The sequence below is a fragment of the Canis lupus genome, chromosome 9, assembly GCF_003254725.2.
Source record: "Canis lupus dingo isolate Sandy chromosome 9, ASM325472v2, whole genome shotgun sequence".
In the NCBI taxonomy this organism is placed as follows: Eukaryota; Metazoa; Chordata; class Mammalia; order Carnivora; family Canidae; genus Canis; species Canis lupus.
This window is the reverse complement of record NC_064251.1, coordinates 13,024,990-13,050,758: the sequence shown is the minus strand read 5'-3', so window position 1 is coordinate 13,050,758 and position 25,769 is coordinate 13,024,990.

Below are 25,769 nucleotides of genomic sequence, written 5' to 3'. Positions count from 1 at the left end.
CATCATGCTCCAAGATGCTTCCCCGGTGGCAGGTGGCTGGAGACAACATTTACTCGGGAGGAGAGGACTCAGCTCTGTCTACACGGGGGCAGGGTGTCCTCCTCCTCCGGGGCCAGCCGGCAAAGCTCCAGGAAGCCAGGTTATTAGGCAGCTTTCAAAGACTTAGGTCATCGCCGCGCCGTCCTCCCCGCAGCTGACTTCACAGGTTCCTGGATGCGGCCTCATTCACTCACTCTCTCATTCACTCTCCCTGCACACACATTTATCAAGCCCCCGCGGTGTGTCAGGCGCCGGGGATATAGAGACGAACCACGCACACGGCCCTGTTGTCAAAGAATGGCTTTCTGGTGAGGGAGGAAGAAAGAAAGAAAGAGCGAGCCGGCGCAGGAGCAGAGGTGGGGACGAAGGGGGTCAAAGAGGGGAAGAGGCTGGGACAGGAGGGGTGATGAGCCCTGGGGTCTGGGCGGCCCCTGCGCTGGGCCGGGGATGGGGGGCGCCAAGGCTCGCGCTGTGACACCAGATGTGACTGTGGGCAACTCTTAGCAGAGGCTCAAGGAGGAGAATAGCCGAGGTTTGGGGGAGCCAAATCACGAGGGCTGTGCCTGCCTTGCTAAGCAGTTTAGGTTTCATTCTGCAGGCAGGGGGGAGGCCGCACAGGTCTCTAAGGCACACAGAGACACTACCCAATGTGCAGTGTCTGCATTTTAGAAAGATCCCTCCAGCTGCCATGGGGTGAGGCCTTGGAGACAGAGGAGAGGATGGGGAGCAGGAGAATCTGACCTACCAAACCGGTGGCAAGGAGAGGCATGGCAAGGAGAGGACGGGATGACACCAGGGAGATAAAATCTCCAGGACTCTGTGACTTATGAGACATGAAGGGTGAGGAAGTACAGAGTGAATTTTACTCCTGGGATCCTGGCTCTCGGAGCTGGAGAGGTGACGTTGCCCCTATCTGTTTTAGGAGTGCTTTCGTCAGGCGAGGGATAGAAGCCTAGCAGTGACTTAAGCAATAAAGGAAAGGCCTTAATGGTCCCACGCACTGAGAAGTCTGGAGGCCAGACACTTTGGTCTGGTTTAACATCTGAAAAGTGTCGCTAGCAATCTAGGATCTTTCTTTCTGCTTCGCCATCCTCCATGTAGTGGCTCCCCCACCCCCACCCCCCCCCCATGGCTGCAAAATGGCTGCTGCAGCTCCAGACATTTTCATGGCATTCCAGGCAAAGAAGAAAGGGAAAGAGGCGGCCACAACCATGCTTCTGTTCCCTTTAATCAAGACAGAAAAAAAAAAAAAAGCATCATTCTTTGAAGCTTCTACTTATAAGTTAATGGCCATTCGTAGCTGTGAGGATGCTGGGAAAGTGAGTTTTAAATTTTCCTGGTACCAAGATTGGAGGCAAGTAAGGAAGAAAGGGATGAATATCGAGTCAACCGTGTTGTCGACCAAGAGGGACAGTGAAAGGGAAGGCGGGCAGCGTAGCCCCATGCCCTGGGCCAGTGAGATGCAGGAGAAAAAGCAGCCTCTGGCCAAGAGAGTTATGTACGGGGAAGTGGGTGTCCTAAGGGGGGAGCCTGTTTGCCTTACACACACTCCTTGCTCTTCCCCTGCCTTGTATGGCTGTGTTTCCCTGGCTCCCCACTCATTCTGCCAATGGGAGGCTCTGGGGGATCCTGGACCACCCGAAGGATGGAGAAGTCGGGGTGTCATTCCCCATCCTGCTCCGTCTCCAGGGCCTGCTTCTCTTTGCAGGCCTGGCTTCCACCTGCTGTGGCTTCAGTGGTTGACCCTAAACCCTCATTGCTGTCCTTCCAGCCCCACAGGGACAAGAGGGTGGAGACAGCAGTGGGCTGGGGGTGGGGGTGGGTGGGTGTGTGCATCCCAGGCTGTGCTGGGACCTGCAGTCATGGGACACCCTAGAGCCGGTGCTGGTGAAGCTGGGGTCGTCCTTGTGGCAAGTGTCCAACGTACCCCCCACTGACAGAGTGAGGAAACAAGGCAGAGAGTTTCTACCTTTGCCTTCTCTGCTTGATGACCTGTGTGTTCGCTTCCCGTGGACCTGCTAAGACACAGCTACAGAGACTAGACTACGGGGTTCTCTGACGGGGCTCAGTGAGGAAGGCCAGTTTACCCAGCAGTCCGTGCTCGGCTATGCTACGGTCACCAGCCACGTGCCCACTTGCAATGCCCTCATGGAGGACACTTGATGAGGCCAGGCCTGCAGGACCCTATCTGGTCACATGCATCCATGAGAACCGCGGCTGCATGGAGGAGACACGGAGAGCTGTACTGCTCTTAACGCTTCCACCCTGGGCACCCGGTCCTTCTGCTCCTGTTGCATTGGCCAAAACGGATCACACGTGCCCAGGAGGAAGAGAAATGGAATCTTTGCGAACAGTCCTCATGGATGCATCCCAACAGAAGTGGCCTGGAGCTGCCAGCCGAGCATGCTGCTGCTGCTGTAGGCATGCTCGAGGAGGTGAAAGTCATTCACACTTTAGCAATAATTAGAGCCCCCACATCATGGTGGTAGCTCTGCACGTGTTCCCCGGAATGGAAACAACATGAAGGCAGGTGTCTATTTTGATCACTGCTTTATCTCGAGCATCCAGAATAGTGACCAACACACTGAGGTAGGTGCTCAGTCGGTGTTCGTAGAGTGAATTATCAACTCCTCAAGCCTCACGACAGCCTTGAGGAAGCTGGTGTTAGAATTACCTTTGTTTCACAGGCGAAGAAGCCAAGGGTCACCAAAGTTAGTCTTGCTTCTTTGTGGCAAGGTGCTGCCAACCTCCCTTTACCAGTCTGGAAAGCAGGTGGGATCCTCCAAGACAGACTTTCTGGAGACGAGGGAAAACCCACGCCCAGGGATCGTGACGGCTGGAAAAGACAGCATCTCAAAGCTCTCAACAGCAACCATGCCTGGTTTTTCTAGGTGTGTTCCTGGTTTTTGGTGGAGGCAGAAGTCAAGGCTTCTATTCCTCGGTCACATCGCCCAGGCTGGGGTGGGGTGGGGCGATGGCATCTGGTTTCACCTCTATGGCCTTGGCTCCCCTTCCCGTGGGCTGTAGCACCCTGTCACCTCCTGAGGACGTGGTCTCCCCCGGATGCAGCCAGGCAGGCCTGTCGATCCGGAGCCCTGCCCTCTGCGGGTCAAGGAATGGGGGGTTCTCCAGAGGTTGATGCCAGCACATGAACCCCTCCTGGTGCTGGTCTTCTGGAGAAGGCCTTTGAAGGTGTCACTGCCCTGCCTTCGGATCCCCTCCCTGGTTCTAGCGCCTATCCTCAGTTCTGGGAGCACGCCACCCCCTCTTCATCCCTTAATCCTTTTCTGCAGGGTTCAGCCTGAGATGCAAGTCTGCTGCATGCAACCAAAATAACCCGACTGATGTACGCAGGGTTACTAATCCCAGAGCTGGAGGGCAACTCCGAGACCATTTGATCCAACCCTTTTATCCTATAGCTGAACAAATTGAGGCCCAAGAGTCAATTGGCGTCTGGAGAGTGGACACAATGGCAGGCGGTGCTGAGTGCTTTCTGTGAGTCAGCCGTTTTTCTAAGCATCCCTGGCAACCCAACAACTCACTTTGAGGGCTAGCATCCCCATTTTAGACACAGGAGGCTGAAGCCCAGGAGTGCTGAGCAATTTTCCTCAAGGCACACAGCTTCCCCAGGGCAGGGACCGTGTTCGAAGCCAGCCATTGGGTTCTGGAGCGCAAGCCACTCCCTCCCAGGGCTTGCCCAGGGCTCCTGGGTGCTGCCCGGGGTCCAACTGCAGGTCCTTGTGGAATCTGTGCTCAGCGGGCCGCTATCAGACTCAGTTGTTTCTTCCTGCCCTCTTTCCCTTTCTTGCTTCTCTGGGGCTGGCGGGGTCCCCACTTTTCTGTTTTGAAGGCTGTTCCTAGAAAGCCTGTTGAGCAATCAGGGAATTCAGATGTGGAACTCTGACAACACGGGTCTCCTCTGCCTACGTGGTTGGGAGACAGGGGGCCAGGGCCTGGGAGTTCGCAGGGCCACAGCTCTCAGAGCCCCCACATGATGACTGGGGAGCAAGCCTGACCCTCTCCTCTGGGGGCCCTGCATCATCCCAGACAACAGGGTGAGCCATGGGGGAGGGCCCCCCAAAACATCTCCCTGAAGGAGGCTCAACAGCAAAGACCTACTGAGCTCAAGGCACTGCCCACATTCTGCACAAGAGGAGGGACTCACCCCTGACCCCCCAAAGAGGCCTTTTGGGGATCCTTTCTTCTTAGGGAGCCTCCATCATCAAGCCTTCAGCCCAGCCTCCCCAAGGAAGGGGATGCCACCCTCCTTGCTCCCTTTCTGTTACCTGCAAACTCCAGCTGGGCAAATGCTGAGAGGGGTTCTCGTCTTTTCCTTTTTGCCCTTCCCAGAAGGGGAGGGGGCAGCTCTCGGTCCAGCCAAGAGAGCCAGGCCTCCTTCCTACTCTACCCTCAGCAGCCAACTATCGTCTTTCTGGGGGCAGCCGGGGCAGCCTCACATGGGCAGCCCTGTGTTAGCGGGGCTCAGTGGCACCCTTCGTGTAGAATGAACCCCAGGATTTTGCATCAGGAGACATTGCACTGTTTTCCAAATGTTATTGTCTATCTGCACAGGGCTGGTTCAGTAGTAAGACAGGGGAGCAGAGCCAAGGGCCTATGCTCTATCTTCTGGAGGATGGGGTCTTTCTGGTTATCTCCCCACGCCACCACCCACTCCACAGACATTCAGGGAGAGATGACAGGATGCGTGCTAATGCACAAGGCAGGACTCACCTCTGTTAGCACCGAGCAGGGCAGACAGGCATTAAACACGCAGTGACAGACAGGGGCCCTGAGCATCGCGTGGTGAGACACAGCGGGCAGCTGGGAGGATTTGTGGCCTTCCTGGGAGGGGATATTTAAGCTGACATCTGGGGAGACTGGGCGTCGCTTAGCAGGACAGAATGAGTGGGGGTGGAGAGAGAACAGCTGAGGCAAAGCATGGGTCTCCTGATGAACTGAGCAAAGATCAGAAGAACTGGAGCCAGAGTTCAAGAGGAAGAGGGATAAGGACATTTAATTGGACACCTAAGAGCTCTAGGTGCTGAGCGAGAAGGTTCTGGAAGGCTGGCCAGGTTGTAGGGGTACTTGTAAGTCAGGTTGAGGGATTTGAGTTTTATATTGAGAACAATGGGAACCATCTATGTCTTTTAAGCAAATGAGTACTGGGTACATGTGGGGTAATACTTGGACTGGGGATTGGCAGGGATGAGGGTGGAGGCAGGGAGGCTCTATCTGGAGGTTGTTGTCATAACCTAGATGAGATGCAGGTGGCTTGGGCTAAGGAAGTGGCAAGAGAATGGAGAGGAACAGGTGGATTCTTGGGCTATTTAGCAAGTAGAATCAGTAGGTGGCAAAGGGGAGAGGGAGAAGCTTTGATAAGAGTTGCCTTCTGCTTGGCCCATCCTTCCTTGGTTTCCCCTGGTTAGTTGGGTGATGCAGTATTGAGTGTCCCTTCCTAACGCAGGGCAGTGGTGGCTAAGTAGTGCGCTGGGGATCAGCAGCCAAAGGAGTGGCAACCCCCCTCCCTCACTCATTCACAGGGTCCAGGAGAGGTGGCACCTCCGCCCCTTAAGAACATGAACCCTCAAAAAGAAAAAAAAAAAAAAGAACTTGAACATTCTCCCCGCCTTCCTCCCCACCAGAGTCCTCCTCTGTCCTGTGGATCAGTCTGTCACCCTCAGCGGTGCCCTCACATCAGCCCTCCTCTAGTTGAGCCTCACAGGGACCTCGGTGGCTGAGCCTCTCAGCAAAGTCCTTGGTTCTGCGTCTTCCCTGGGCCACCTCCATGATGCACCAGGAATAGTTTTTGTGTGTGCAAAACTGAAGAAGTCACAGCGAGATACCATGTCCTACCCACTAGGATGGTTACTGTCAACAAACCCCAGGAAATTGCAAGGGTTGGCGTGGAAGCCTTGTGCATGGCTGGTGAGAATATAATATGGTGCAGCTGCTGTAAGAAACAGTACGATGGTTCCTCAAAACCTTAAACACGATCCACCAATTCCACTTGTGGAGATACATCCCAAAGGACTGACAGGAAGGACCCAAAGAATATTTGGACATCGTGTTCATAGAGGCCTTAGCCACAATGGCCGAGAGGTGGAAGCCACCCAAAGTGTCCACCAGTGGGTGGACGGACAAAGTGTATGGCTGCACATCCATATAAAGGAATATTACTCAGCTTTGAAAAGGAAGGAGGTCCTGACATAGGCTTCAACGTGGATGAAACTTTATGCTGAGATAAAGGGGTCGCAAAAGCACAAAGTGTTTGATTCCACTTATCTGTCAAATTCATAGAGGCAGAGGGTGGAACAGTGGTTTCAGACAGTGATGGACTCGGGAGTTAGTGTTTAATGGGGGCAGTTTCAGGATTTTTTTTAAAGACTTTATTTTAGAGAGAGAGAGCGAGCAAGAGAGAGTGTGAGCAGAGGCAGAAGGAGAGAGAGAGAGAATCCCGAGCAGACTTTGCACTGAGCACAGAGCCCCACAAGGGGCTCCATCTCACGACCCTGAGATCACGACCTGAGCCGAAATCAAGACTCTGACACTCAACCGACTGAGTCACCCAGGTGTCCCCAAAGTTTCAGTTTTAGGAGACAAAAGGAGTTCTGGGGATGAGTGGTGGCAGCAGGTGTACAGCAATGTCAATGTGTTTAACCCCGCTGACCTGTACTGTTAACAGTAAAGATGGTAAGTTTTTTTGTTATGTGAATTTTATTACTGCAATTTAAAAAAATCAAGTGTAAAAAAAAAAAAAGATTGCCAGAGAGAAAAAAAGTGCAATCTGCTGCTCCTGATAATGTGCTGCCTGTAAGACATTATCATTCGGGAAAGTGAGCCTCAGTGTTCCCATTTGCACAATGGGGTTTACGGTGAGTAAAAGGTTCCTGGGGCAGGGGCGTGGGAGAAATTAAAGAAAAGGGAAAGAAAGGAAAGAAAAGAAAAGAAAAAAAGGCAGGAAAAAAAATAAGGTGCCCAGGACTTGTCTGCATTGTTTTTGAACTTCTCTGGTTTTTTTTTTAAGATTTATTTATTTATTTATTTATTTATTTATTTATTTATTTATTTATGATAGACATAAAGAGAGAGAGACGCAGAGACACAGGAGGAGGGAGAAGCAGGCTCCATGCCGGGAGCCCGACGTGGGACTCGATCCCGGGACTCCAGGATCGCGCCCTGGGCCAAAGGCAGGCGCTCAACCGCTGAGCCACCCAAGAATCCCCTGGAACTTCTTATCAGTCTATAATTATTCCAAAATAAAGATCTAAGGAAACAGGCAGAAAGCTACAGAATGGTGAAAAAGCAAAGTTTCCCTCTGCGTTCCCATCCTACTTACAGACTTAGTCCTGCTTCACAGCCACCCCAGGAAACCACCTGAGTTTCTCACTCACCCTTCCAGAAGTTGTTTTGGCGTGTTCAAGCAAATGCAAACAGAGGTGATAGTTTTCCCTATTTGTAGACCAAATTAGCATATTAACACACTGTTCCACACTTTGTTTTTTTTTCCCCCATTGAACAGTAAATCCTAGAAATCCTTCCATTTAAAGATTTATTTACTTATTTGAGAGAGAGAAATAGCATGAGCGCAGGGAGGGGCAGAGGGACAGGGAGAGAGAAACTTTGGCAGACTTCTCGCTGAGCTCAGAGCCCGACGTGGGGCTGGATCACACAACCCTGAGGTCGTAACCAGGATCGGACGCTTACCCGACTGAGCCACCCAGGTGCCCCATAGGAATCCTCCCATTTAAACACACAGAGGGCTTCCTAGTTGTTTTAAAATGTGCACATAAGGGGATCCCTGGGTGGCTCAGCGGTTCAGCGCCTGCCTTTGGCCCAGGGCGTGATCCTGGAGTCCTGGGATCGAGTCCCGCGTCGGGCTCCCTGGATGGAGCTTGCTTCTCCCTCTGCCTGTGTCTCTGCCTCTCTCTCTCTCTCTCTGTGTGTGTGTGTGTGTCTCTCATGAATAAATAAATACAATCTTAAAAAAAATAAAATGTGCACATAGTTCCATAGTATGGGCATACCATGGATGACTCAGCTCCTTTTGGGTGGACATCTAGAAGGTTTCGCTGTTCCAAACAGCGCTGCGGCGAGTAACCTTGTTCACATGCCACCCTTGCCATCCCAGGCGCGTAATCCCTGGGCCTTTTGCTAGCCTATCTGGTGATCAAGGGGTGACCCGTGGGGAGGCTGTCTGCCGCCGAGGAAGCAGTGCCAGCTTTGCAGTCAGACCCACCTGGGTTTACCTGGCTCTGCTACTCACCAGCTGTGTGACCCTGGGCAAGGCCCTCCACCTCTCCGGGCCTTGGTTTCCTCATCTGAGTGTGGGACTTGCTGAGGATTTTCCTCTGACAGGTGCGTGTCCATGTTCAGCGCAGTGGCACTGCACTTTTTGTTGCTAGCAGCGTGAACAGGTGTCAGAGCCTTCCTGCCTCAGCCTCCCCTAGCAGTCACCGAAGCGATGGATGTGTACCTGCCGGTTTCCAAAGCAGGAAGAACCTGCTCCACCATGCTGGCACCCTCTCATCCAGCCAGATACTAAAACACCAGAATGGGAGAGCAGAGAGGCAGCCCTCTGCAGCCCACCCCACCCTCCCCGCCCGTGTCGCCCACACCCCAGGTTTCCTGAGAGCTCCTGATTCCAGAGGTGGGCCCCATTTCTCAGGGTTAGTTGGAAAACCTGGGACTGCACTCAAAGCTGGCTCAGGGCAGGATGCTCCAGCCTGTCCCAGAGGGAGGGGGGTTGGCTTTCCTCTGCTGCCTGCTAGCATAGACCTGACCTCAGAGCTGTTTCAGAGGACGTTCTGGCTTCTGCCAAGCAGGAGGATGGCACCGTGTGAGATCACGGAGACTCAAGTAGGCGGGCTGGAGATGTATTCCAGTTCACCAATCAGGTGACCTCGGGCTTCAGGGTCCTTGGCTGTAAGACGGAGATCACACTACCTGGCCTCCTGGGCCATCACCTCAATGTGCCCTCACAACAACCTCGAGAGACTGGCGTCTTCCGCAAACCCCATTGTGCAGATGGGAACACTGAGGCTAAGAAAATCCCAAATCTGGCTCCAAAACCTGGGTCTGTCCCCCCACAGTCCTTTCCACCAACAAAAGAACTCCTTCATCCTGAAAGCAGAGTCCACCTGGCTAGCAGGTGGAGGAAAGTCTTAGTCCCCCCATCCCATCCCCCTCCCCCAACTTGGAGCTACCTGCTATCTCTGATGGTGCCTGCTCCACACAGCCCAGCTGGGAGTGAGCTGGGGAGAGATACAGTTGGCAAAACATATTAGCATCTTCCTCTCTGCTAATTAGTTTTGTGAAAAATTATTTATTTATCTATTTATTTTCACCAGAGAGCAATTGGGGCTACGGAAATGTGGTGACATGTTTCACATGAACAGGAAAGGAAAGAAAAATGCCATGTCCTGTGAGGCTTAAATCACGTCCTGTGTGGATAACGAGCAGGAACCTGGGAGGCCCGTGTGCAGGGGAGCGATTGGGGTTACAGCATGCATATGATGGGGCTCTTGCTCTCCGGGGGTCTCGAAAGACACACCTGCAGCCGGGACCATGTCCGCCTAAGGGTCATGTGGCCGGTGTTGATGAAAGGCTGTTCCCCATGCCCATGACCGTTCTCGTGCTGATCCCGCTGCTTAGAAGGCTCTTTCTACCCTTGTCTGCCTAGAAAATGCTTCCCTGTCTCTCCAGGGTCAACTCGAGCAGCATCTCCTCTGGGGAAAGGTTTCAGACCATAAGGGGTAGGGTCCCTTTCTGGGCCACCGTGGCCTCTGTAGATGCGTTAAGCACCTCAGTGGTTTCCACATGCGTCTCATGAAGAGCACGCCTGGCATTCAGTAGATGCTAGTTGAAGATGGGACGGCTCGTGTGGAGTGACGGCTGCAGGCTGAGCTGGCGAAGGAAGGTTCCCCAGAGGAGGGGACTTCGAGCTGTGTGTTCAGTGATCACAGGATACGGCCAGGTGGCAGGGAGGAGGCTGCTTAGCACATAACACTGGTTGGCTCCCATACCCACGGTCCTCCCTGCCATAAGTAAGCTTCTTGGGAGCAGGACTGCACATTTGAACTGCATCCCAGTCCGACTGAGCACAGCTGTTACTGGGGTAGCTGTGCTTTTGAGAGGCCTCCCCAGCATAGGCCTCCACTAAACACTTGCTGAAGGAATGAATGAGACATTGTGAATAACCAGAAGACACTAGCCGAGAGGTCAGCCAAGATGAAGATTCTTGATCCTTGCGATCAGCCTCTGTGTGATCCCGAGCCAATCCCTGTCCCTCTCTGGGTCTCCTTACTTCATCTGGTGATTGAAAGTGTCAGGCTGAGTGTGGGCTTTAGGATTCCTTCTGTTTGTCATGTTGAAGACTGCCCTTTCCACGTTGGGAGAGCTGTCCGCATTACGAGTTCCCCTCAACCCACCTGCGGGTCACTTTTCCAGCCTCCCTTGCAGCTATGGTGGTGTCATGTGACCTGGACTCCACAATCAGACACGCCTGCTCAAGTCTTCCACTGGCAGAGCAGTATTAGGTGACAGACACCGCTTGCGGCTCATCATTCCGTGGTGGAGGCAGAGCTCTCAGGGGCAGCAGGTCCTGGTGGTGATGTCCATGCAGGGCACACTTCGGCGTGAACTGAGGTGCCTATGTGGGTGGCAGGAGTATCTCTACTGGGCACCGTTAATGCGCTGCCTCTTCCAAGTCTGACTCCCTGACCTGTGGTGTTTGTGGTTTGTGTAATAGTCCCAATCAATTTCTCTTTCCCTGACACCAGCTAGGGTGGGTGCTGGTGTTTGCACCTAAGAACTGTGATGGATGCACCATCCGACTCAGAGATGCCTCCCTCCAGATTGGACCCGGTGACCTAAAACTAGGTCTTTTTTTTTTTAATTTTTTTTATTTAGGATAGTCACAGAGAGAGAGAGAGAGGCAGAGACATAGGCAGAGGGAGAAGCAGGCTCCATGCACCAAGAGCCCGATGAGGGATTCGATCCCAGGTCTGCCAGGATCGCGCCCTGGGCCAAAGGCAGGCGCTAAACCGCTGCGCCACCCAGGGATCCCAAGACTAGGTCTTAAAATAGAGATACAGACTAGCTACTCCACAGTTATTGGTTTGCAGACCTGTTAGCCAAGTTAGCGCCTACTTCCTGGTCATTTTCAAGAGCTTGGATAGCTGTGTTTTGAGAGCCCTCACCCTTTCAATTCAGCAATTTGGAGAAAAATGTCTGAGGCCATGATTTTGACCTTCTCATCTCACTGAGGGCCAGGGCCCATGTTATTTAGTTTTCTGCCAAATGCATTCAGCTTCACACAGGACAAGCGAACATGCATCCTTCTCTTGAAAATCTTACTTCTTTATACAAACAGGCCTCAGGGCTATGGCATTGAGCAAGGTGGCTAAAGGCAGAAGTTTTGGAATTAGACTGCCCTGGGTTCAAATCCCAGCTCACGCACACACAAGTTGTGTGACCCTGGCTACATCACTTAAGCTCCTTGGGTCTCAGTTTCCCTATCTACAAATCGGGACTGTGATGCCTACATCGGTGGTTGTTTGCAGGTTGTTGACAATTGCTCAACTTGATGGTATCCTTCAGAGCTGGCCTCTAAGAACAGGCAAATATATTTCCTCTTCCTTTTTAAAAGAAAAGTAACAGCATGCTCTAAGTGGTATTGTACATATTGCTTTTAAAAAAAGCTTATCAATATGGGGCACCTGGGTGGCACAGTTGGTGAAGTGTCCAACTCTTGGTTTCAGCTCAGGTCATGATCTTGGGGTCATCGGATCAAGCTCCACATCAGGCTCTGTGCTCAGCGCACAATCTGCTTAGTTTCTCTCTCTCTCTCCCTCTGTTCCTCCCCCTCCTCTAAAATAAATAAATAAATCTTCAGAGGTACTTATCAATATATCTTGTATACAGTCCCATTTCTGCATGTAAGATCTTTCTTAATTTATCTTTATGGATGCGTATTATTCCATTTTGTAGATATATCATAGTTTATTTAACAAGTCTCTGTTGATTAGTTGTTTCTAATCTTTAGCCAACACACATAATGCCACATAATTGTGCCTATGTGTCACTTCACACTGTGCAATTCTGGTATTGCTGATAATGGGCAATGTGCTTGTAATTTTGATAGACGTTGGCAAGTTGATCAATACAAAATTTTACTGTTTTCCTCTCCATCATCAATACACGAGAGCACCTGTTTCCTCTTGCACTCTCCGACACTGTACAATCACATTTTTATTTCTTTGCCCATCTCATGGGTAAACAACAGTATCTCAAGACAGTTTTTCTCCTATTGTGAGAATAGTTTCATTTATTGAAGAGCTTATTAGTGTTTCTCCAAGGAACGTCCTAGTTAAGCCTTTGCCTACTTTTCTACTGCCTTACAGACTATTTTCTTATTGATGTGAAAGACTTCTGCATACAATGGAGAGCTTGCACTCCTGCTTCTTGATTCTCTCTAACTTCCCATTATGGAGTCTGGAATCATGGCATCTGTACTCTTAAGAGAGTATGAGAGTATGAGAACTTCTGAAAATCCTAGAGGAGAGAACATATCCATTTGCCGCCCCTGGATGTTGAGCTAACATGCCCAACCTCTTTGCTGGGTGTGTGCTTGGGGACACTCTTCTAGAGGTCCATGTGGTTTGTAATGATTTTTCTTCCCAGAGGCTGCTTGGAGTCATGGGCTCTGTCCTTGTCTACTGTGCAAAGCTCATCATATTCACATGCTTTACCCACCTCTACTAAGTCTATTTTCTCATCTTGATCCATTTGGAGGTTGGCTGATTGTTATGATGGAGAAATATTAAGAAATCAGGAATATGAACATTAGAATAAAATAGTGATGTGTTGGGCACTGATCTAAGTGCTTTGACCGTCTCATCTTGTTTAAGCCTCTTAGCAGCACTTTTCATCCTATTTTACAGACATGGAAACCGAGGAACAGAGAGATTAAATACCTTGCAAAAATTCCCACAGCTAGTATGTGAAGAAACTAGGACGCAACATCAGGAAGTCTGGCTCAGGAACTGGTTCTCTTTTATACTATATGATTCACCTTATCCACAGCCAGCTGAATATTTTTGTCTTTTGTCCTAGGAGAAAGGATGACTATTCTAGCAATGGCAAGTAGGGTTCATCATGTATGCAAACTCTGATTGCTTAGTTGTGGCTGTCTGGGGCACCAGCTTGGAAAAAGTCCAGGCTTGGCAGGAGGTGGTTGATTAATAGTGTCTACCATTCAGAACAAGGAAGTGGCAGCAGGTATACCTCATATTTGCTGTCTCTGGACTATTCTATTGAAATGTTTAGGGATGCCTGGGTGGCTCAGTGGTTGAGCGTCTGCCTTTGGCTCAGGGCGTGATCCTGGGGAGATTAATCCTGCATCCGGCTCCCCACGGGGAGCCTGCTTCTCCCTCTGCCTATGTCTCTGCCTCTTTCTGTGTGTCTCTCATGAATGCATAATTAAAATCTTGAAATGTTTAGATCTTCGGATATCCAAGCAGCCCCACCTTAGCTGGCTGCATGGTCTCTCTCTCCCCTAATGTTATCTCCTCAGCCTCCCTTTTCTAAAAAAGATTTTATTTATTTACTTATTTGATATATAGAGAGAGCAAGAGAGTGTGAGTAGGGTAGGGAGCAGAGGGGGAAGGAGGCATGAAGACTGCAGGTGGAATGCTAAGCCCAATGTGGCCCCATGTGGGGCTCAATTTCATGACCCTGAGATCGTGATCTGAACTGAATCCAGAGTCAGGGGTTTAACTGATGGAGCCACCCAAGTGCACCCTCTAGTCTCCTTCTCTCCAGCACCCATGCCCCTCACTATTGCTTCTCTGTGCTCCCTAAAAAAATACCATTTCTCCCCTCAGAACTCAACTGCAGCCAGCACTCCTACCTCCCATGTGAAACTGCCTACAGTCACCCCAACCTCACTGATCTTTATTTTCTTGGATTCTCTGTGTTGTGAGATTCAGCATTGATGCCAGCAGACCATCACCAGACAGACCCGTTAAGACGGGAGCAGGTGGGTTGGGAATGGGAGAATCCAAGCATGGTCTCTGTCTTGGCCAGAGTCTAGTACAGGGCCTTGTGCAACAAATGCTTGAGAATGAATGAGTGGTGGGGGCGCCTGGGTGGCTCAGTCAGTTAAGCATGTGCCTTAGGCTCAGGTCATGATCCTGGGGTCATGGGATTAAACCCCGAGTTGGGCTCCCTGCTCAGCAGGGAATCCGCTTCTCTCTCCCCCTTCTTCCCCTTCACCTGCTCTTGCACACGTGAGCGTGCACTCCCTCTCTCTGTCTTTCTCAAATAAATAAAGTCTTTTTTTTTTAAGTAATTGAATGGTGTTCTTTAGATGTTCCACATTTGTACCTCTTGCCAATTCTTTGTGGGCAGAGATGTGTCATCTAATTCTTTTGGCTCCTTCATAGCACCTCTGTGGTGGACGGTAATTTCTTAAAATCTGGGGGGACAGAAACTGAGCTAATAAACCCCTCCTCATGGGTTAGTTATTGAGCAAGCTGAATGAGCTAGAGAATAATGAACGCTTATAGCAGGAACTCGATAAATATTTGACTGTTACAAATAGTAACAATAACAATAATAATGCCCTTTATTGATTTAGCTGTCTTGACTGTACAGCAGCTATTTATTTCATATATTATTCAATGTCTCTTTCACTGTCAATATTCATACATAATTTATATCAGTTAGTTTGGCTGTGTAACAAACAACTCTGAAACTTAGTAGTTTAAAACAATAATTTTTACACATCAAACGGGTAAACTTGATAGTCCGTAATTTATATCTCAACAAAAGTGTTTTTTTTTAAAGTAACAAAGAGATCCTACTTTTTGCTTAACACATCAATAATTTTTTTCTCTTTCTTTAAAGGTAATGTTTCAGGGATCCCTAGGGCTTTCTGAGGCCCCTTCAGAATGGCCAGAAGATCAAAACTATATTCAAAATAATACTAGATTTATTCTCCCTCTTTATGCTCATTTTCTTACTGGTGTATCATGGCGTTTTCTGGAAGATCCATCATCTGTGATATTAAAACATACTGATGCAGAAGCAGGTATGAGAATCTAGCATCTTTTATTAAGTCACATATTAATGAGATTTGCAAAAATGTAAAACAATGCCACTTTTCTTACTAAACATTTTTCATTTTGCAAAATAATTATTTTTCATTGAATATATTATTTATATTAACATTTAATAAATATATCTTTTATTTTAAGTGAATTAATTTTTTAAAAAGATTTTATTTGTTTGAGAGAGAGAGAGCATGGGGTGAGGAGCCAGAGAGAGAAGCAGGCTCCTCATTGTGAAGGGAGCCTGACATGGGGCTCTATCCAAGGACTCTAGGATCATGACCTGAGCTGAAGGTAGACATTTAACTACCCAGGTGCCCCAAGTGAATTAATATACTAAGAACCTCTGTGTTTTAATTTCTAAAATAGTATTGATAGAAATAACCCATATAAATACAAACTCTTTGGGATCCTTAATAATTTTGAGGAGTATGGACCCTGAGACCAGAAAGTCTGAGAAATGCTTTTGTAAAGCAACGTGACACTATAATCCAAAGTCTTGAAAATGGAGATTTTCTTTAATACCACATTTCCATTTAAAAATAATTTGTCCTAAGGAAGTAATCAGAGATATAGGCCAAGGTATTTCTGTGAGTACACTCATCACAGTATTATTTTGAGACATCAAAAGGTAAAAACCATGGGACTGCCCATCCATAGGGGATTGTTTGAATAAATTATAACAATGCAATACAATATATACAGCTAAAAAATAATATCGCAAAATAGTATTCTATTGTAACAAAAAATGTTCACAATTCATTAAGTTGAAAAATAGGATATAATTCAGGGTATAGAACATGAATCCCCTTTTTTAAAAAAGTAGTTTATCCACACAAGCATGAAACAAAGAATTTAGAATGTTAACAGTAGTATTATGTATTTTCAAAATATTCTATAAAAAATTTAATAATGATTTCTTGAGGCCCCAATTTTGTGGGTTAGCATTTTGGACCAGGCTTATCTAAAGAGTTCTTAGGTAAGCTGGGTCAGAGTCAGCTGATCTTGGCTGGGTCTGGGCCAGACGTTAGCTGTGCTTACAAATGTGTCTAAACTCAGCTGCCAGTTAGCTAGGTGCTGCTGCCTCCGGAAGCCAGCTGGCTGTCAGCTGCAATGACGTGGGTGATACCTGTTGCTCATCATCTTGCAGGCCAGTCTGGACTCCTTCATATGACAGCTCAGGGTTCCAAGAGCAGGAAAGGGGAAGGAGTAGAAGATGCCAGGCCTCTTTAAGTTTAAGCTTGGAAATCACACATCACTTTCATTGTATTCCATTGATCAGAGTAAAACAAGATCCACCGGGTAGGGAAAATCAATGACTTCCATTTCTTCCTTCCTTCTTTCCTTCCTTCCTTTCTTCTTACCTAGATTTATTTATTTATTTGAGAGAGAGAGAAAGCATGAGCAGGAGGGGCAGGGAGAGAGAGAGAGAGAGAGAGAGAGAACCTCAAGCACACTCCATATTGAGCTTGGAGCCTGATACCAGGATCGATCCCACAACCCTGAGATCCTGACCGGAGCTGAAATCAAGAGTCAGATTCTTAACTGACTGAGCCACCCAGGTGTCCCTGATGACTTGTTTCTGATGGATGATGCTGCAGGGTATTGTGATGCTTTATGCAATCTACCATATACTAAGAACCAAGACCCATTTTTTGACAAATAGTTCCTCTGTGTCATATGCTGTGCTAGGTACTGTCTTTGCTCTCAGGGGAGAGACACGTACGTCTCGCCTGATGACAATCACACTCACTCAGAGGGCCAAGCACATAGTAGATGCTCAGGGAATACTTGTGGGAGGAGAGATGGAGCTCTCAGGGCCTCAGCCCCTCCTACTGACCCCACTAATAAGCCTCACTCTTCTTCCCCCCGGTGTGATATGCCACACAGCTCCGGCAAATCATCCAGGCACAAATTCACATGAAAGCAAAGCAGGGGTTTGTTCCAGGACGAACAAACAATCTGCTGAGTTGTCATGGGGTGTAGCCTGATCCAGTACAAGCAAACTGCTGGCGGCACCCCTTTAATGGGGGGGAGGGGAGGGAGGAAAAAGCAAAGATCTATTCATTTAGGAGAAAATCATTATTTTTGGTTTAGACACAAGCAGACAAGCATATGAAAAGAATACATTTCTTTGATGTTGCCATTGATACTGAGTCTAGACATCCAGAAGACAGCCTTGCTAGGCTGAGCTTCACAAACAAGCTTCAGAGAAAGGAGGGAAGCCAGTGGTGGAGGAGGCTGGGGAAAGTGTGTGTGTGTGTGTGTGTGTGTGTGTGTGTGTGTGTGTGTGACAGAGAGAGAGAGAGAGAGGGAGGAAGGGAGAGAAAGAGGGAGGTGGGGAGCTTCAAATCTCTGAGAACAGAACACAGAATGCCTCTCATGATGTTGGTTTTTCCTTTGGGTTTTTTATGTATTAAAAAAAATGATGGCTTCTCCTCCAGGGGGAAGGTGCTTGGAGCAGCTGCTTCTGAATCTGCTGTCTGTGTCTACCTCTCTGCCTTGCATCTTCTGAGGCAGCCACTCGTTGAGGCAGGACCACAAAAGCGTGGCCACAGTCTGTGCCATCCAGACTCTCCTTCGCTCTGAACAGTCTATAGCAGCTCTAGCATAGAGAGAGAGAGATGCCCAGGGAGGACCCTGTTCTGGCCTGGTTCTCCTGTGGCCGGAGAATGCAGGACACATCGGGCTTCTTGCAAGGCAAAGAGGACGAGGCTAGTCTGGAGAGATGTAGGGGGCTCAGGCCTGGCAAACACTCAAGCTGGGACTGTGTGTTGTGGGTCATCAGCATGGACTTTGAACCTTGACAACTCTGCCACTTACTCACTGAGCAAACTTTGGGCAAATTACCAAAGCTTGCCAGCCTGAATTTCCTCATCTGTAAAATGGGGGTAATAATTATGCCCACTTAGTATATAATTGCTAATTAGTATCTAATTGCTCAGTTATTACATGCTAATTTTTTTCAGCATACAGTGATTCCTCAGTACACACAGCAATGTTATAGACTCCACATTTGTGTCCTCCTCATTCTTATGCTGAAGACTTCATCCCAGTGTGATGGTATTATAAAGTGGGGCCTTTGAGAAGTGGTTAGATTTGGGTGAGGTCATAGGGTGGAGCCCCCAGGATGGGACTGGTGCCCTTACAAGGGGATGAAGAGAACCGATGTAACTCTCTCCCTCCACTGTGTGAAGAGAGCAAGAAGAGGGACTCTCGCCAGGGCCTAATCTTGTTGGCATCCCAATCTCAAACTTCCTAGCCTCCAGAATTGTAAGAAAGAAATGTTTGTTGCTTAAGCCAACCTGTCTGTCATGGCAACCCCAACTTAGACAAGTAGCCACAGTGCCAATGGATGTTGCCATATGTTAGGGGGTAGAGAGGGACTTCAACATTCATGTTTCTGAAAACCACCTTAGCTTTGGGTTCTCCAGCCTAGACATGCACACTGTCCACCCATCCCTCATCCCCAGGAGCTAGAGAGTTCCAGCTCCAAGGAGAGAATGAAATTGGGAAAGGTGGTACATTTATGTTATCTTTTTAGCAGTGGAGAGCTTTCTAGAGCAGAAAGTAACTCCTTTGGGTGGTAGTGTGTGTCCTGTCCCTATGGACATTTAAGTGACCGGTTGAATAACCAGTTGGCAATGATGTATTCAAGGGGTTGAAGATGGTGGATAGATGCCATCCTTTCATGTGTAAGAGTCTCTGGATCCATAACTAGGTAAGTAGTAATCACTGTTTAGGTAACCATCTCATAACACATTCACATACTTAACTTGCCTTTCTCCTGTCCTCATTGGAGTCCCCGCTCTCAAAATTTCTCCTCTATGTGACTTCCCCACAGCTGTTCTTCCCATGTGAGCTAGCAATGAGGGTCTAGACATGTCCACATTCATAATGGGCTTGGAGAAGCTGTATTTCTTGTTTGTTTTGTTTTTAAATTAAAACTAGCACTGTGTTTTCCTTTATGGAAAAAAAAATATTTTAAATGATGGTTAGGATCTTGAGTCCTATTAGCCCCAGACACGTTGAAAGTTCACCCCAGTGTGTGGACTGAACCGGGAACCTAAGAATTGTGTACAGGGCCACTTCTACTGGGAAATATTTTCTGAGCTCTGAACCTGTCTTGGATTGATGACTGTTGGAAGACAGGAACTGTCTTATACAGAGTTAGGCACAGATTTCAGGTCGAGGGCATGAGTTCCGTGCTCACATGGCCCAGTTTACTCCCCTCTTTCCCAAAGCCATAGGAAGCACCTCTAATCCAGACTTCTAATCTAGCATCCTCCTAAACTTGGATATTAGGTCCCAAAAGGGCCCAGGTGGATCCATCTTAGTGGCTTGGCTCATCCTTTGTATATGGGACTTGTCCCATGCTAGCCTGGCTCACCCCATCCTACTCCTACAGAAATAACTGTGAGCACCATTTCTTCCAGGAGACACCTAATCCCACCGACCACCAGATATCAACTGGGCTCACACTGACTCATAAAGTTAACATGAGATCTGCTTGAATCTCCATCCTGCCTCCACAGGGTGCCTACAAGGTTTTTCTGGCTCCTGGTCTCCACTTGTCATCCCATAAGATTTCTGTAGCTCCACCCTGGGCTTGACCCCAATGAGGAACTCCCCTTTTTCCTGGAATCCTTAATCAACTACCATGCACTAGGTGACAAAGACTTGTACTGTGTATTGAAGGTATGGCAAGAGGAAGTTTGAAGTTAACTTTGCTATTTTAAACTGTTCCTTGGTCATTTCCATGAACTTGGGCTCTATCACCCTGCCACCTTCATGTATGTGACCCTCCACCCCCTCTCCTCCATGCATGTCCACCACCAGATCTCTGCTCTTCAGCCTTTGTCTCTATCAATACCTTGGAGCTCCCCCTTCTACTCCAAACTGCTTAATCCCAGGGTTTTCCTAATCGACGGTAGATCCTCTCTCCCTAAGAGAAGCTCTGGTACGAGCTGGTGAGAAAGTTTCTTCTCCCTCTACAATACCATCTCTACCTGTGAAGAAGAGTATGTAATAATCAGACATTTATTGGTTCCACCCTGACTTCTGGGACAGCAGATTAAATTGAATCTCTGCCCTACACTGATTGGTCAAGGGCACCCTGGAAACACAGTTCATTGCTAGGCCAAAAACAACCAAGAAACTGAAGGATGCCCAGCGGTCCATGGTGCCCCTTTCATTAGGCCAGCCAAGAATCAGTACCCTGAATGAGGGATTAGAACAGAAAATTCATTCCCTTCGGGTTGTGGCTGCAATTTTTTAAGTATTGATTCCAGACACACAAATACCCAATTAAGATGCCACAGTAAAGGATATGGGGACTGAATGAGTCATGTGATTTCCTTTCTTAGTAATCTAACAAGCTATTAGTTTCATCCTAATTAAGGAACCATTATTTCTTGAAACCCAAGTATGCAGGTCTCAGGCAATTCCCCAATGACTGGCTGGGCTCTCTCTCTCTCTCTCTCTCTCTCTCATTACCTGTTAGTCTCAAGACTGTGTGGATCGCCAACGTGGCTTCCCTTTCTCCCTGACCACACCAGGGCTTGTCTTATATCATCACTCCCCTCTGACCAGGGAGAGGCCTTCACCTCCAGCCTCTAAGCCTAGGCCTGCCGTCTTCACCAATATCTCTTCTGTCATAGGGTACCAAGAAGGGAGGAGGAATTAAACTGGCTTTCTCCAAGCCAAGGCCATGAGTAGACAACCACTATCCTATGGGTAATGGAGAACCACTGGAAGCCATTTGATTTGAGTTGCAAGGGGTGGGGGTCACACTGATGGGAACAGAAAGGAAGGACTGGACTGGGAATATCACTAGAGAGAGGCCCATGGATAGATCATAGGATTAGATTAGGCTAAAAAAATATATAAATAAAAAAGCCAAAATATTAGTAGTTTAACAAAATAGAATGGTACTTCCCGTTCATACTCAAGCAGTCTGGAGTGGCTTGTGTGGCTTGTGGGGCTCTCATGGTATCAGGGACCCAGGCTCCTTCTATCTTAGTGTTCCTCCACAAGTGGCTTCCTTTCTTGTGGTTTTCTTGGGGTCCAGGATGGCTTCTGGAGTTCCAGGCATCACATCTACATTCCAGTTAGGACAAAGAAGGAGAGGGAAAAGGAAACATGCCCTCTATTTAAGGACAATTCCTGAAAGTTACATATGCCACTTCTGCTTACATCTTTTGGGTGCAGCTTAGTCACATGGGTTTCACCTTTGCTGCAAAAAGAGGCTAGCAAATGTAGGCTTTATTCAAGGCAGTCATGCGTCTGGCCAAACAGCAAGAGTTCTGGGGCTATGGAAGAAGGGAAGAAGAACAGGCCTGGCTTCAGCTGGGAGTGGCGTCTCTGCACTCTGTCACCTTGACCAAAGGCAGCCACATGAACTCACTTCTTTCTCCCTCAGATGACATTCTCTCCACACACACATATGAGTCTATAGAATCCAACTCAGTCGTCCCATTCCGTGCTGGGCGCTGCAGGGGATGAAAGAGAGCCCTAAGGCACTCAGGTTTTAGCTTGTTCATTCCTGCATGCCCTGCTTATTGGCAGAGACTGAGTGCTCAATAGATGTTCGTTTTGTTTCTAAGGACTCCGTTTTTTTTTTAAAAGAGCAGTTTTAAGTTCACAGCACAGTTAAGAGAAAGGTACTTTGAGGGGAGATGAGAGCAACAAAAATTACTTTCTTCCCAATTGAAGAAAACCTATGGGAGGGACACCTGGGTGGCTCAGTGGTTGAGCGTCTGCCTTCAGCTCAGGGTGTGATCTTGGAGTCCTGGGATTGAGTCTTATATCAGGCTCCCCACAGGGAGCCTGCTTCTCCCTCTGCCTGTGTCTCTGCCTCTCTCTGTGTCTCTCATGAATAAATAAATTTTTAAAAATCTTAAAAAAAAAAAAAAAAAAACCCTGCAGGAAAGATACCAGGAATACAGGATATTTTCTAGAGGACTGAGATGCTTAGATCTATCTCTCCTTTTTTCTGCTGTGTGGTGTCTTAGCCTTCTTGCCTGCCTGGCCAAATGCCCGCTGGTTCTCTGAGGCCTAGCCTGAGCATCTCCTCTGTGACCTACCTGCATAGCTCTGACGACCCCCTCCTGGGTCCCTGTGGTGCCCAGTAAACGTTGCTACAGCACCTAACACCCAGAGCTGCTCCCCGACACTGAGGGCTGCGCCTGTGGCTTCTTGTTTCCGGTTGCCCAGGGTCTGGTACAGGGCCTGGCACATGGTAGGTGTCCTTGTTTGCCAGCAGAATGCTGATTCTGAAGCCCCAGCAGGAGTGACTTATGTTAACCCCGGAATGTAGCCTCTTAACTGTTCTTGGAGTGTATCCCTGAGGACATCTTCATCCCAGGGCTGGGCCTGAGGGCTGGGGGGTGATGCTGCCCTAGTGTGGGCAAAGCAGGACTCAGACCAGGCCTCTGGAGTGGAGTGGGGTGGGGAGCACACTGGGTTTCTGGGTGTACTGAAGACTGCTTTATATGGTGTGTCTTCAAAACACAAGAGCAAATTAGAGCATCAGCTCCCAGAGGAGACTCTGCGGGGGTGGGTGGGAGGTGGGGGTGTGTGGGATGAGGGTGCATGTGTGTCTTTCTGGGGAGGTGCAGGTCTGAGGGAGCTCGTGAGGGTGAGGGGGTCGAGAGAGGCCCCTCCGGCCACTCTGTGGACTGAGCTGTGGACACGTGTGCGTATGTGCTGGTGGGGAGGGTCAGGTGTGGGAGCTGCCGGGGTTCGTGCTGGTGCACAGACCTGTGTGGAGGGACGAGGTGTGTGCGCCTTTCATCTGTGCAAGGGGGAGGGATGGTGTGTGTGTGTGTGTGTGTGTGTGGTTGTGGGGCAGGAGCAATAGCAGGAGAGGAGCAGGAGAGATTAGCAAGGAGGAGAGGGCGAGAACGCATATGAGATCCAGAGTCTGGGCATCCCGTGGGGACTCGGTCTGGAGAGAACTCATGTGACTTTTCTTAAAGGAAAAACAGTTGGGTTTTGGGGGGTGAAGTGTGGCTGGTAGAGGCTGGGTTGCCCATTCGGAAGTAGGTTCCTGACTCTTAACTGTTGTCAGACTGAGTAGGAGGGTAATTTCGGGCTGTGTCCTGGCCCAGGAGCAGGGGCTCGCAGGGACGCAGGGACAGCTGGCAGCAGGAGGGACGATCCCCTTTGAGAGCAGCATTCAGTGGGGCACAGGCTCCCTCTCGTGGGCCATTGGGCCAGTGGGAGCAGAGGCAGTGGTGAGGGCGCTGGAAGTGTGGGGCTCTCACCCCTGCCCTGTCCAGGCCTCTCTCTCCCTGCCCCAGGGTCCCCTCCAGCCCGGGATGTGGTGCATGTGCCCAGTGGAGCCTCAGGGGACAATGCCTTGCAGAAACGCTCTTCCAAGGGCTCTCCTCTCAGGCTGCCCTTTGACCCCTCACCCCAGCCAGCCAGGAGAGGTCCTGGAACACTGGACCAGCGATTGAGGTCAACGACACCTGCGAGTTTCTTGGAAATTCGAAGTCTCACCTCCGCCCCAGACCTCCTGAATCAGAACTTCTGGTGGCAGCGGGGGTCCAGCAGTCTATTCAATCAGCTTCCTGGGCGATTCTGAAGCGGGCTAAGGTTTGCAAAGCGCTGGTCTAGATTGCCTAACAGAAGCACAATGGCATGAGGGAAATTGCCATGATTTCGCTCACACACTCATTCATTCACTAAAGATTATCCTGAGTGCCTAATATCTGCCAGGCACTGGTCTAGGCACTGGGGATACGTCAGTAGACAAACATCCCCACCCTTGTGAGCTTATAGCGAACATAGTTCAATGTAGAGAAACTTGCAGAGCAAAGTGCCTGGTGTGCGAAAAGATGGAGGAAATTAGACTATAGAGGGGAGATACCAAGTGTCTAGGCTGGGGCTGCAATCTTTAGTGGGCCAGCGAATAAAGACTAGAGGAAGTGAGAGGAGGGGGCATGCCCAGCAGGTGTTGGTGGGAAGAGAGTTTCATGGGAAGGAAGCAGTTGGAGCAAAGGCCCTGGGGCAGGAATGCTGAGAGCTAGCATGGGGGGGGGGGGAGGGCGTAACAGGAAGGAGGTCATGAAGTTGCAGGTGCAGACTTAGGACTGGCTCTTACTTTCTCTTTGCTTCTGTGTCCCACTCAGATCCTGGGCATGTGTGCCTGGGAGCTGCCTGGGGGGCAGAGCCCTGAGGTCCTAAGGCCACTGAGGTCATGTGGCCCAGAGTGAGGTGGGAGCTGTAGAGGGCTCAGAACAGAGGGGCAGCGTGACTCAGGCGCCCTGAGATCCTCTGGCTGCAGGGTGGAGACCAGCCTGAAAGGGGTCCAGGCTGGAGCAGGAGGCCAGAACAATAACTCAGGCAAGGGCTCAGACCAGGGTGGCAGCAGTCAAATGGGCAAGAAGTGGTCAGATTCTGGGTGGTATTTTTTAAAACTGTGATAAAATACACATAACATGAAATTCAGCCTCTTACCCCTTTTCAAGTGTACATTTCAGTGGCATTAAATACATTTGTTGGGCAACCGTGTCCACCATCCATCCACAGAACTCTTCTCATCTGATAAAACTGAAACTTGGCATAATGTCCTCAAGGCCTCAAGGCCCCCTTAGTATACTGTGGTGGCAGGTGGCAGATATCCTTCTTGTCAAGGCCGACTGATACTCCATGGTATGGATAGACCTTTAGCTGTTCATCCATCCCTCCATCGATGGACATAGATTCTGATGTATTTTATAGAGCCGGAGGATTGGATTGGGGGGAGGATGAGGAGAAAGAGGAGAGCTGAAAATGACTCTAAAATTTTGGTCTGAGTGATGGAAGGATGGCCTTGACCATGACCAAGATGGGGAAGGCCAAAGGGGAGTCACTTTGAAGGAGGCAGGAAGTTCGGGTAGGGATGGTTAAATGGGTGATGTCCATTATCTCCCCTGGGGAAGGTGTCTGTGGGCAGTTGGGGCTTGGCACTCAGGAGGAAGGCCCTGCCTCAGGGGACACATGTTCAGAGATGCCAGCATATATAAGGATGTGACCTATAAATCCTTGAGACTGGGGCAGGGATCCCGAGGAGCAAGTATAAAGAGAGAGGTCCAGGGACTGAGCCCTGGGATGCTTTGGCATTTGGGGGTCTGGAGATGAGGAGGAACCAACAAAGGAGTGGAGATTGAGTGGCTGGGAAAGGGTGGAGTCCTGGAGGCTGACGAAGACGTGCCTTGAGGAGGAAGAGTTAATGAACCCCTCTGATGCAGATGGGTCCCAGATCGCTGTCCTGGGGGTGGAGCGTTGGAGTCAGCAACGTGGAGCCCATCGGTGACCTCGGGGAGGACCGTTGACCTCGGGAAGGGCCGTGTCAGGGCAGTGGCTTGGGTTCACATGTGATGGGGTAGGGCAGAGAGGGGACCAGAGGGAAGGACGGGGAGGAAGCAAATACACAGCTGGGCAGTGGCTGGAGGGTGACAGGGCCTGGGGAAGGTTTGATCTGTTTTGAAGCTGGGGGAGCTGGAGAGAGGGAGACGGCCTGGAACTGAACCGTGGCCATGAGTGGGGACCAGAATCCGGGGTGTCCAGGGGGAGGGACACGGAGGGGTAGTGACATGAAGGATGGCGGTATATGAGGGCCCAGGATGTGAC